Raw genomic sequence first — 13,010 nt, 5'->3', positions numbered from 1 at the left:
GAATCAAGAAATGAAATTATATTTTGCTTATAAAAAGCTCCAGGCTCCCAGGTTCCACATATCTAATCATCACCACATGTTTGACATCAGACATTATTAACAAAGAAATAAGATTTTAGCCCATAAAGTCTTTACAAAAATTCCAACTATTAAAAAAATTTCCACATATAATTTACCTACTTTAAATGTGTAATACAAAGCTAAAAATTTGATGCATAACAGAAATACAAATTCTTCTGTCAAATTACATTTAAATTTAAATGTGATGCTATTTAGGAACTTATAACTTTAAAGTTAAATACAATTCTTTAACACTTGGAGCAATGTTTTATTCTGAAAAAGATTTTAAAAGTCTGAAAAATTAGGACATCTATAAATTGTTTTTTTAAATGCTAGAATTGGCTGATAAATTAAATAATACCTGGTGAAGAAAGCTAGGCTTGAGTTTACTAAAAGTATAAAATATAGTACTATTTAAAATTCAGATATTTTGTTAAAAAAAACCCCAATCTTTTATTTTTATCAAAATTGAAAAAGTAATTCTGTTTAGCAGCTCAGTAAGAAACAAATAATGTTAATAAAAAAAAAAAAATAATTCTGAGGATCACAGGATAAAATTATTAAACATATGTAGTGAATATGAAAGCTATGCAATAAAAAAACTAACAGCAAATATCAAAGGATTTTTAAATAATTAAGACATTTATAAACAATAATAAACTAATAAATATTAACCAGTAATCAGTCTCAGCAGTTAATCAGTCTCAGCAGCTACATTTGAAACATGCTGCACGTTTCTCTTCCAAGTGACTCTAACCATGAAAATAGGAAAGTAAAACTAAGGCAAGTCATATGTTAATGAAATATCAAAAGTGTCGTTTGTGGTGCTGAAAAATGAAATTCTACTTCAAAATAATATTTAATAAAAAAGTTTATATCCTCATATTAATTACATGTTGAATTTTGAAAATGTTTTCTGATGCATTAAGTCTTATTTGAAGAAAAATAGAAATAGAATAAGGATGTGTTTGCTAGTCAAGAAAAAACCACAAAACACACACGTACAAAACTGCTTCAAATAAACATTTTAAAAAGTTTTATTAAGATAATTGTATCTAATCTTTAAGGAATCCTCAGTAATACTATAAAACCTCTATTAAAGAAATTATTATAGCTGACAAATGCTTCAAGTATAACTTGTTATAAATTAGCATTATACATCAATGACAAACAATGAATAATTTCAAGTCCTTTCACACATAGCTATGGTAAATTACCTCTATTTTAGTTTATCCAAATATTCTTTCCCCCTTAAGGATAACTATTCCAATAAAACAGAACACTGACAGTATAACTGTATTTAAGAACAATTAAGAATTTTTCTTGAAATGAATGTTATTTAATGCTAAAACTACATTTATCCAAAAATATAAATGTTGCACAAATAAGATATAAATTTGTCACTGAAAAAAAAGATAACTCAATAAATCCTTTCCCCCAAATTTTGATATAATGAACACATATCAAGGCTTCATTAGATATACAGAACCAGGTTTGCAAATTTAAAACAGCCAAAATCCTTACAAAATGTCTTTTAAAGGGCAGTTAAAAGATAGCCAATCACACTTTGCAGTAAAAGCCCTTAACTTGTCTCATAACACGTCTTACAAATTAGGTTTGTTTCTCACCCTCTAAGTACTAACCAAATACAAGAAAACTGTTAATATCTGCATGTATTCTTTTAGATGCTAAATTATTTACTAAGCTCAAAATTTTGAAGTTTAAAGCCAGTATATAGCCATAGAGAGGACAATTTTATGGCGCTAAATATTTGTCTCCAAACAGTAAATTTTGACAAGTTCAAAGAGCACAAATCATAACCCCTCTCTAAATTAGGAACAACTCTGGGTTTATGTCTTTATCTACCATATAAACTCAAAAAGTGTCCCTCTTCACCCTTTTAATTCATTAAAGCTATGTGTAGAGATATCTGGATTGAAAGCAATAAATTGAACCTGGACTTTCTTTCAGACACTTAGAAACTATATTTTTTACTTTTCATCTTAATGTTCTCTAACCTGGAAAACACTGGATAAGTTAGAGGAGAAAATTGTACTTATTTTCATTCTATTCAGACTAAGCTGCTTTTTCATAACATTCTCAACTCAAAGTTATGAAGACATTCTAATACCTTGCATTTATTTCAATGACCTTACAGTATAATGATACTTATACCTAAACTTCACCCTTATATTACACTGATTTCTATTAAATGTTAACATTTTATTAGTTAAGGTTAACTGTTAACAGATTCACATTCCTGGATTATCTATCTACTATCTACTAATACAGACATATCTAATATTAGTTTTTCAGTATTTTGATATGTATCTCAATGTTAATTCTTAAACACACATCTGAGAATTTTCTTCAAAAAAATTTTAACCTTGTTTAAAGATAAAAGCAGTTCTTTGACAATGATAATTATACTTCACTCTTAAGGCTAAATTACACTTTCTTATGAAAAATGAACCTTTGTAATTTCCTGTATCTTTAGTACATAAAGTATCTATTTTAAGTGCAAAAATATTGAAAGAAAACATTATAGTATTTTATAAAAATCACTTTATCTAGCAAATAGTTTTTTAAAAAGTTATGATTAATACTTTATCATGTGATTAGTACTCTACTATGCAAAAATTAACCAAGTAAACTTAGTAACACTGTTCAGTAAGTTCATTTTCATTATACCAGATTACCATTTAGAAAACAATCAATAACTTTATTAACTAAGTGTCTGAAGTTTTCAACTAAAAATATTTTAAAAAATCAAAGAAAATAAATATGCTATAAAAGTGGTTCTGTTATAAAGTATAACCACATTCTGGAGGAAATGTGACAGTAAGTCACTAAAGATTTTGACATTCTACCATCTATTTTTAAAGAGTTAGCAGGTTTTGATATGAATAATTTAAATATTTTACTCAGAGTATCTATGAGTAAGATATTAATTTGTGCTTCAGAAAGTGGGTTTTTCAGTTTCAACCAAATTGCCACTTTTGGTTAGGATACTACTTGGAATATTTTAAATTCTCTTAAAATACTCTCATTAAGCTTATCTAATTTTGTGGCTCTACCTACCAGTATACCTGTCACACAGCCAAACACCAAATTCCATTTGATTTAAACTTTCCATTTTATAAGATAAAAGTCCACTATTTAAATATTTTACATATAACAATAACAACAGAAATAACAAATCACTAGATACTTATTTTTAGAATAAATACAGTTGAAGTTGGACTTAATGCAAGATGATGAGAACATCAACTATATAAAAAAAATCTGGAGTTTTAATAAGAATACTCAACCATGGCCACTTCACAGAATGATTTCTATGTATTAGTAAATCTTTAATGATTTTTAGGTCACCTAAAATCCTAGCTTTACCAATTAACTGTCTAGCCCAATTATACTGCAAGACATAAAATTGTATGCTTTTAAAATTCATTAGTATACCTTAATCTCCTATCATGTTCCAATGCATTATGTGAATGTTCAATCAAAGAAGTTAGGTTGTTCCCCAGAATTGGCTCTCTCCTAAAGGTCAAAACCTGCAATAAAAATGTCATGTATTATAGCATGAAGACACTCAACAGATTTCCGCCTCCTGCAGTTCCACAGTGGATCCCTGAACACAGAGGTAAGGTCTTCAAAATGACCTCAATCTTGCCTATGTTCAAAAAAACACTAACTTGAAAATAATGTTATTTAAAGAGAAATAACTTGATTAGAAACACCTGTGATATGCTTTATCATTCGAAGTCTCTTCAAACAATCAGATTAATATGTTTCTGCTTTCATTTCTCTTTAGGGCATTCACTTTCAAAGCATTGTAGGTGAGTGTGTGTGTATGTAAGTAGGTGTTAGAGAACTGGGAAAGGGGACTCATCAGGAAATATCAGAAATACAGTTTATGCTTCTAAAACTCATAAAATCCAGTTTAAAAAAATTACTCAAAGGAGACAAATTTTTAACTTTCTTCCCAAATTATCAAACGTTGAATGATGACAGAAACTACCATTATTTTCAACTTTTGTCTTTTGCGATGGCTGAGTGAACAGTAATATTGGTTACTTCCAATTTTAATACATGACAATTTTAACAGAACAAAATTTAGAATTTACTCTTTAAACAAATGAAAATATAGTAAGTGGGTGACTATTGGGCCAATGGTTTTTTTAATGGTTCCATGTAGGGGTGGTACAACCAAACGTATTTAAGTGGCTTTTTCATTTGTTTCACCTGAATCTTAATGACTTAGTGGCAACCAACTTTATAAAAATAGTAAATAGTTAAATTACCAAAGATTTAGAATGCACTATATGTGAATTCTACTCTGAGTTTTCTACTTTTATTTAAAAACAGTTTAGGAAAAGAAATGAAAACCAAATAAACCTTTATTCCTCTGCCACCAAATATTTGATTGTTTAATGGCAAAAACACATACACACCAACACCAATCCAAATACCATGACATTTTAAAAAATTAAAATCTCTTCTACATCATCTTCCTGAAAAGATACAGTTTTCTATATTTGAACACTCTAAAAATTAAGGTATCTTAACTTTAAAAATCACAGAAGGAAAACAGTAGACACCAATATGTACTCCTTGCCAAATAGAAGGAAAACAAAAAACACCAGATAATAGAATAATGGAGGTTCAAATACAAGACAAATATTAGACTAAATGATAAAAAATATGGTGCAAAAAAACTCTGAAATAGTAAAACTCATATCTATTACAAAATACAGTTTATTATTTATTCTTAGAACCCATGACAAGTCTTTCCAGGGCAGATTCTTTAGTGAAATAAGATAGGATTAAACAAAAGTTTATTAAACTCATAATTTGATAATATTAAGAAAAAAATTCATATATAATTAATATTAATTCTAATATTTTAAACTTATCTTCCTCAAAAGAAGATCCTTTAAAGCAAGCATCTCTAAGACAGGCAAGGGGGAAAAAAAAGAAAAAAGACAAAAGGAAATCATTTCCCTACCAGAGAGCAACATTTATAGGAAGGTTCTAGTCATTAGTACATGCAAATAATCAGACAAATATATACACATATTAGTAATGTGATATTCTAAAACTGATGTTACACTTATAATATTAAGTCAATCACAATTTTAAAGCTCTAATACTATCATTTGTAAAAATTAAATGCAAAATGGCTGAATCTCATTTTGGACATTTATTTGAAAGAAAATCTTAGTTTATTACTGATTACCTTTGGTCTCAAAAGAGGGGCTACCAAATTTCAGCAAGTCAGTTAGAGTTCGAGTTACGTTAGTTGCCTGGCACAGTGTTTCTAAGTTTGCTGAATTAAAAACAAAACAAAACTGTATGTACACAAATACTCTAATATGACAATTCTAAGATGTTTTCTAGTTATAATCAGACCAATAACCTTTCTTCTAAAAAGGGTTAAATAGAAATCAATATGGGGATCATTAAGCTTCATTAAACAATAGAAATAAAAGACAAGAGCCAATTTTAGGCCAGTAATTTTTTAAAATAAGAGAAATTTTTGCAGAATAAAATTTCAAAATAGTGTGTAAATTTATACTGTAATTGATTTTAATTGGAAAAAGCTTATGTATCATGTGGAAGAAATATCTAATACAGTCTTCTGGGCATTGTTTTTTTTTTTTTCCTTTTTGTAAACCCAATCAACTGAGCAATATTTCTGGATCAAAGTACTTTGTTACATTCTGAATTGTTGCTATATACCAGTAAGTAAATAAAGAGAAATAAATATATACATAAGTTTCCACAAAACAAAAAATAAACAAAAATGTAGTAAACAAAGCATGATGCATTGCCAACAAAGAATTCAGAATATGAGTTATTTTGAAATTTTCATCCTTAGCTCTAGTTCATGATAAATACTAAAAGTGATTATTAATCTGATAAGAAAAAATACATTGTTACAAACACCTCAGTCTACAATTTGTAAATGTACAACTAAGACTAGTTGACATTAAAATGAAGTCTAAAATGGCAGTTTTACTTGGATTTTCAAAAATAGTTGTAAGGGCAAACAAATGAAAATCAATACTACCAGGAAGACTGATACCTTCTCCAGTTCACTCTCACCCACAATACGTAAACACAGCTTTAAAAAGAGTTGAGCTACTGTAGCAACACCTTTCCCTACTATTGTTTTCCTGTGGTATTATGACTTTCCTAAACCTTACAATAGAACAGAAAATAAATCAGAATTATCAACTGCAGAGAAATATGGATAATATACATAATATAACCATACACATCTGTTGAAACTCATATCTACATGCCCACAAATCTAAAACCAAAATCTTCCTCTTATGAAGCATCACATAAAGGGAAAATATTTTGAATGCTGTGGATTTTATTTAGGTTTAGGTGTGTTCTCAAGCTTTAAGTGCAGTATTTTAAATAAAGAAATTCTTCACTTCTTTTAAAATGGCTTATTAAGCAAAACAATCCTTCATCCATCACCCCCAACACAAACAAAAAAAACTCATAAACTAAAGCACTAAAAAAGTATGGTTAAATTTAACCAGCCTGGTGGAATTTAAAGGCCTTCCCCGATCCCACCCTCAAAACTCTCCAAGTCACCTAATAATTTGAATGAAAATTAAAACACAAAAAAACAAAACAACAGTAAAAAAGAGCAAAGTCCACTAGTTCTGGTATCATAGGTGAAATTACATTTAAAATAGAAATGGGGTCTCCTACAATTTCATCAAATTAAATTTTATGGAGGATAATTAGTACTTTCTATGAAATTTTCATGAGACGATTCAAAATAAAACAGCTTTGAAAAAAGGTAACAAACACAGGTTCTGTAATTACAATTCTTGTTATGAAGGCAATACAAATAGTACACTTTATAAACTCAGCTATTCCACTTATTAATATAAATTATATTTACAACCCTGCAGAGATTTATGAAAGTCATAGTTTTTCATTTGAATATTTCCTAACAATGTATATTTGACCTAATGTGAGAACACAAACTCTAAGTTTCAAAATTTCAACTATTCAGAAAAGGACATAAATTTCTAATAAATTAAAAAAACGTGTTAAAAGCATCTACAGCTATCTAATTTATCAGTGTGAGTTTACTGATTTTCTTTGAAAACCACACCCGCTTTTTATCAAGATGCAATGAAATGGAATGACAAAGTTGGTAATAAATAGAAATACACTGATGCCTGTCTTAAGCAATGTTAAACAAAAATCAACTTAAAACCAACCAAATACAATAGAACACACCCACACTGTTGTATGAAAATATTTCTTCATAATAAATTTATCAAAGGAATAAATTCATGTATACGCACCTGTGCATACTTACCTGTTGTATTGTGTAAATTAAGCAACATATTATTTCTTGTAAATAAAATTTTAAGTCCATTGCAATGGCTGAATTAGTAAAACCTATATATTTTAAATTAGATGTGAAAAGTTTAAAAATATATCCAATTTTTATGAAAATGTGGAAAAGCTTCTTAACATTAAGAAAATCAAAGTTTCTTTTCATCAAAATAAAAGAAACAATTTTCCCATAACCTGCATCTAATAAATAAATGTAGCTTAAGATGAAAAATTTCTGTCAAAGGAATAAAAACCTAAATATTTCACTCAGTTTTTAATCAACAGAGAACAGGGGCAAATGTAGAAAAGTCTTGTAATTTCAGCCAGCAGAATTACAATTTTAAGAAAACTGTCTCCTCAGTTTTACTTTTAATATACATTTCAGAACCACTCGAAGGTCCTTTATGAAAAAAATATTAAACACCAGTTTTTTTAAACTCCTCGTCGTACCATTTTGTAACTATTTCCATCGTTCTCCAAAAATATAATTTTTCGTGAAGTCTAGAATTTTAATCCAGTGTTTAACATTCAAACCCCCCAGTCCCGCTTCCTTCCAGCCAATCAGGGGATAACAAATCCGGTGTTTTGGGAGCTCCGTTAGACACAATTTGAAAAACATCACACTCCGCTCTCCTGTTCTCTTCGGGGAAAAGATTCTAAGTGAGGGCGGGTCCCCCAGTCTTTAGAGAAATAAGAAATCAATCAATCGTTACATCAATTCCAAGGGGAAAAACTCTTTAGGCAGGCGGTCCTGAAAAGTGTGTGATTGCGGTTCTCTGGAAGCGTTATTCCTCTTTGCGAACAATTGAATAGCTGTTGCAAAAACCATCTCTTGCATATTCGCAACCCAGAGCTGTGCGCCCCACACGCAAAACATCACGCCTGCAAAGGGTTAATCTAGTGGCGCCTTCAGCGCAGAAAAGGATTCTAGATCCAATATACCTCTAATGAGGAATTTTACAAAGTTCATTATCTATAAAGTATTGAAGCCGTCACTGGCTCAAATCATTCAAGAGTTGTCGAGTAAGAATTGGTAGAAACTGCGAGCTAAAAAAAAAAAAAATCAATCACTAAGGGGAAAGACAAATAGCCCTCTTCCCTCTGCCTCAGAGTCAAGAAAGTTCTTACGAAAAGGTGGGGATTACCGCTAAGTTGTCCGGGTAAAGACTTTTCGGGAGGAAAATACTGTTTCACAGATCGCTTTTTTCCTTGCGACTTGTATCAAAGACTGGAGAAGGAAAGTCTTCTAAGAAAGTGCGACTCGGAGGAAATCGCGAAGAGAAGGAAATCGCATGCTCGAAACCCCATCTTTCATCTCACCCAAGAACACATCCTCCCACCCCCTAAGAAAGGACACCAGGACAGCAAATGACAAAAATCCCAAGCAAAAAGCGAAACCCCAGCATCTTTCTTAGGAGCCCGCTAAAACCTCAAAAGCCTGCCCCCGCCCCATCTGGCTCAAATTGGAAAAGCCAGACGCGGTCAGTGCTACTCCTTCCCGGACCGAGGCGCTCAGAGCCCGAGGGCGGCGTTGTGAAACTCACATTCCTAGGACACCTCACTCTTTAGCGTTAAAGACGACAATATACAGGGCTGGGTCCCGCATGACTGACGGGAGGCACCCGCTATTCCGGGTCCTCAATTTTCCGCCGACCGTAACTTTCTTGTCACGAGAAGACGGCCGGGAAAACTGCGAAGAAAGACCGCTCGCCTTGGCAATGGGGGAGGGGGTACTCGTCCCCCACCTCCTGTCAAGGAGCCGCAGTCTGCAGAGCCCCGCCTCGCCCCATCTCGGTCCCCCGGCAGGGGGTCCCGCTGACAGATCCGCTGGGCGGCGGCTGCTCCGCTGCAGGCCGTCCGCGTCCCGCTCAAACTACAACTCCCCTCCCCCCACGCCCCCGTCTCTCCGCGCTCCCGCCACATTCCGCCCGCCGCCGCCCACTCGCAGCCATCCAATACCCCCAACCCTATTTCCTCGCATTTTTAGCGATTAAAATGAGGGCGGACCCAGTGTCCACTCCCTGCACCGCCCCCACCGCCTGCCTGTCCCACTGCCACCTCTCGAGTCCCGCTCTTCTACTTGAGGCTCTTACCGACTGCGCCAACCCTGGCGAAACTCCGCGGACTGTCCTTTGCTCGAAGTAATTTTGGGCGACTTTTTCAGTGATTTTTCGGTGGAGTCCTAGTGGCGATATACTCTCGGACAGGTTTTCCCGTCTGTCCCGCTAGATTGATGAGATCAGGCACCACTCGAAAATGGCGCCGAAAGCGCTGAGGCTCCTCATTCAAATTCGTTAGAGCCAACCCCGCCGCCCCGGGGCATGCCGGGAACGCGGGCTGCCTTCACAGCTGTCAATACCGCCTCCAAACCCCCTTCTCCGGCTTGCTCCACACTTTTGCGCACGCGCAAACCCCCTACTCCCAACCCCCCACGCCATGCACATGCGCAGAATCATCGCTGTTCGCCACTCTCCCCTCGCTTCCTTAGGTGGCAATCCTCCTACCTCTTTTTCTTGCGCCTGCGTGCAGCTCCTCCTTTACTCGGCGGAGGTGTAGGGACAGTGGAAACTGTGGGCCGAGGGTCCGTAGATGGCGTATCAGTTGATAGGCATTTTTTCTACTGTTCGAGGGAAACAAATAAGGGTGCAGCTTAAGTGAAAAGAAAACGTCTTATTGCCAGTGTCTAAACTCGTAACAACGGAACGTATCTCCGAGACCATGTGTATTGTATGGAAACACGTGTACTTAAAACAGCCCCACCTGTGTACAGAGCTCTTGCTACCGTATATGTCAACGCTTTACAGGAGCTATCGCACTTAAGCCTCAGAACAACTTTATGAGGTAGGTACAATTATTATTCTCAGATTGCAGACCAGGAAACCAAGGGTCAGACTAAGTAATTTGCTTAAAACAGCACAGGTAGTGAGCATGTGGAGGAGTCCGCATATGTCCGATTCTGGAACCTGAGCCTTTCTCCTTGCTGTGCGATCCAACCTGAGTGCACACAGGAGGCGTGGTTTCCCCTACTCGACAACCGTGTGTGTGTGTGTGTGTGTGTGTGTGTGTGTGTGTGTGTGTCTGTGCGCGCGCGCGCGCGCCTGTCTAAGGAGTGTTTAAATTTGCTGGAGTTCTTCCCGGTCCGAGGCTGCCTGTTGAGAAGGCGCTTTCATAGAATCCAGTTTCTCTCACTGTCCTACTCGTCCTTAAATATTCTCTCGGTTTGGGAGACGTGAATGGGTGAGCAATCTCTGGGTGTCACTTAGGGCGATTAAAAAAAAAAAAAGGCGTGTTAAATGAACTGAACCTAGCAAAGATGGGTTTCCGTTGTGCGACGCACGTACAAATAATATCTAGTTACCACGTATTGCTTGTACTCTGTGATGGGCATGGTGCTAAATAAACGATTTATGGTTTGATCTTGTTTATTGCCCTAAGAAGTAAGTATTATCTTCATTTTACACGAGGACACGCAAGACTCAGATGAACAAACTTGCCCCAAAGTCTTAAAGTTCGTAGTGGAAGCACAAGACCTAGGCAAATCTGTGTCAAAAACAGTGAGCTATGACAGGACAATACATGACGACAAAGTTGTCAGTATTTTAACACCTTCCTTAAAAACTTCTTTTTTAGGGAGAGTTATTCTGCCTGCCACCAGGCTAGTTGAAATGAATTTTAAAAATTCATCCTAAATGATTACATTTTAAGTTATTTTTGGTTACTTTTTTCCTGATTCCAAGTTATAATGAAATTTATTAATAATCGAACAGTTTAAAATCTGGGTATTGCTATGTTTTTTGTGTGTGTTTCCAGTTTTTGTTGCAAAATAACTTGTGATGAACCATGACTGTTTAAGTATGTGAAGACATATATCCTTGAGGGTTAAATAAAACAATGGGTATGAAAACGCCTGAAGTACTAAGTAAGGAAATGGGAGTAGGCCGGCACAATTTGCATTATTGAGGTACCATTGGAAAAGAAATGGATTTTAATAATTTGAGATCAAGAAGTAACATGGCTAAGTATTATGTGTGTCTTACATTGCTTTGGTACTTTTGTTCACTGGTTAAGTGAGTAGATTCTGGAACCAAACTGGGTTGAATCTCAGCTCTGCTACTTGCTAGCTGTGACTCTACATGAGTTATTTTTTCTCACTTTGATGTTCTGTAAAAGGAGTAATGCTTTTATCTCAATGGGTTGTTGTAAGAATGTAAATGAGCTAATATATTAAAGGCATTTGAACAGTGCTTGGCATATTAGTAAATATTAGCCAATAGTCTTTAACACTGATCTTTTAAAATGGCTTCTTTAATAAGAGGTGTTTTAAAAATCAAATTATAGTTAGTGCCCTTAGGAGTTAGCATTCCTGTTCAAGAGTCCCTTAAAATGGTAAATCAGCCTGACATAACATTTTTGCTAAATATGAGTAATGATTTCTGTCAGATGAATAAGGATGGTAATTTGTTTTACCATTTCATAAGAGTGACATAGAAATGGAATGGTTTTATTGCTTTTTCTAATTATTAAAGAAAAAAAATCAGGCCAGTGTAAAATATATATAAAATGAAAACTATCCAAATTTCCATCATCCAGAGATAATTACATATTCTTTGAATTTTAAAAATACAATGTACTTGTGGGGAAAATCAGCTAGGCGAAGTCTGGATAAGTGATATAGTTGGGGAACTTATTTGCAAGATTGTACCGAACTTCATGAACTAATAATTTTTGATTGAGCTCCCTTTTGGAATAGTCTTTCACAGAGAGTGTCTATATAAACTGATGATAATGTTGTTGATAAATAAGAACATTGAGTACCTACTATGTGTCAGATACTATGCTAAGCATGTATATATGCATTTTCCCCTTGAATCCTCGTAACTCAAGAGGTGGGTGCAATTATTATTTACATTTTGCACAGACTAAAATTTATATGTGGGTTACCTTTAGATTTAAGTCCTGTTTTGTTTAAAATATTATTTAACAAACCCAAAATCCTTCATTAAAGCTTCTTAATTCACTAAAATGGGAGAAAACAAAACCAAATAACATGTTTTTTATACCTGAACAAAAAGCCCAGTTGGAAAAAATGGTATTTTGAAAATGAAGAATTTTATATTTGACCACAAGGGGGTGCATATTCCTGAGTTGAATTTTAAAGGAAAAAAAGGAAAAGCACTTTTACTGCAGACCATCAAATTCACAGGTAAAAAAACTAGAAAGAATACCTTCCCCAAATTTTAATACTCCACAAAGTGATGTACTTTATGAAAAGAAAAAACTCAATTATATAGGTCTAAATTAGGACAATACTCAGCTTTCTTTCATCTTGAATACAGTGAAGAGTTAACAACTCCCCACCCCCTTTCACCCACCCAGTTTGCGTCTCTGCATACTCCTCTTATTATAAGAGTAGAACTGAAGCCATAATTTAAAATCTGAGGTTTTACTTGGAAACTGGAATGCAATCACCAGCTAACGAATAGTAAATATGGGTAGTGTGGAGAACAGAGGTCTTGTACTTTTAATGCTTGTTTTTTTTCCTCCTGCTACTTCTAATGAGTAAGCTACAACTGATG

General features: G+C 34.2%; 1 long non-coding RNA gene across 6 annotated transcripts in view; it reads right to left on the bottom strand.

Moving 5' to 3' along the window:
* Positions 1–13,010, bottom strand: part of LOC117021615 (uncharacterized) — a 68,182-nt gene that overhangs the window by 17,318 nt on the left and 37,854 nt on the right. For 2 of the 6 annotated variants that reach the window (XR_004422887.1, XR_004422886.1), the window contains exons 2-4: positions 9,939–10,054; positions 9,528–9,659; positions 3,520–3,614 (exon numbers count right to left, since the gene is read on the bottom strand). This is a non-coding gene — a long non-coding RNA (uncharacterized LOC117021615). Of the gene's footprint in view, positions 1–3,519; positions 3,615–9,527; positions 9,764–9,938; positions 10,055–13,010 lie in introns of those variants that run through there. The other 4 variants (XR_004422890.1, XR_004422885.1, XR_004422889.1 and 1 more) reach the window with 4 other exon arrangements.

The sequence above is a fragment of the Rhinolophus ferrumequinum genome, chromosome 4 (genome assembly GCF_004115265.2).
Source record: "Rhinolophus ferrumequinum isolate MPI-CBG mRhiFer1 chromosome 4, mRhiFer1_v1.p, whole genome shotgun sequence".
Taxonomy (NCBI): domain Eukaryota; kingdom Metazoa; phylum Chordata; class Mammalia; order Chiroptera; family Rhinolophidae; genus Rhinolophus; species Rhinolophus ferrumequinum.
Note: the sequence above shows the minus strand (reverse complement) of the source record. Positions and strands in the feature narration are given on the sequence as shown.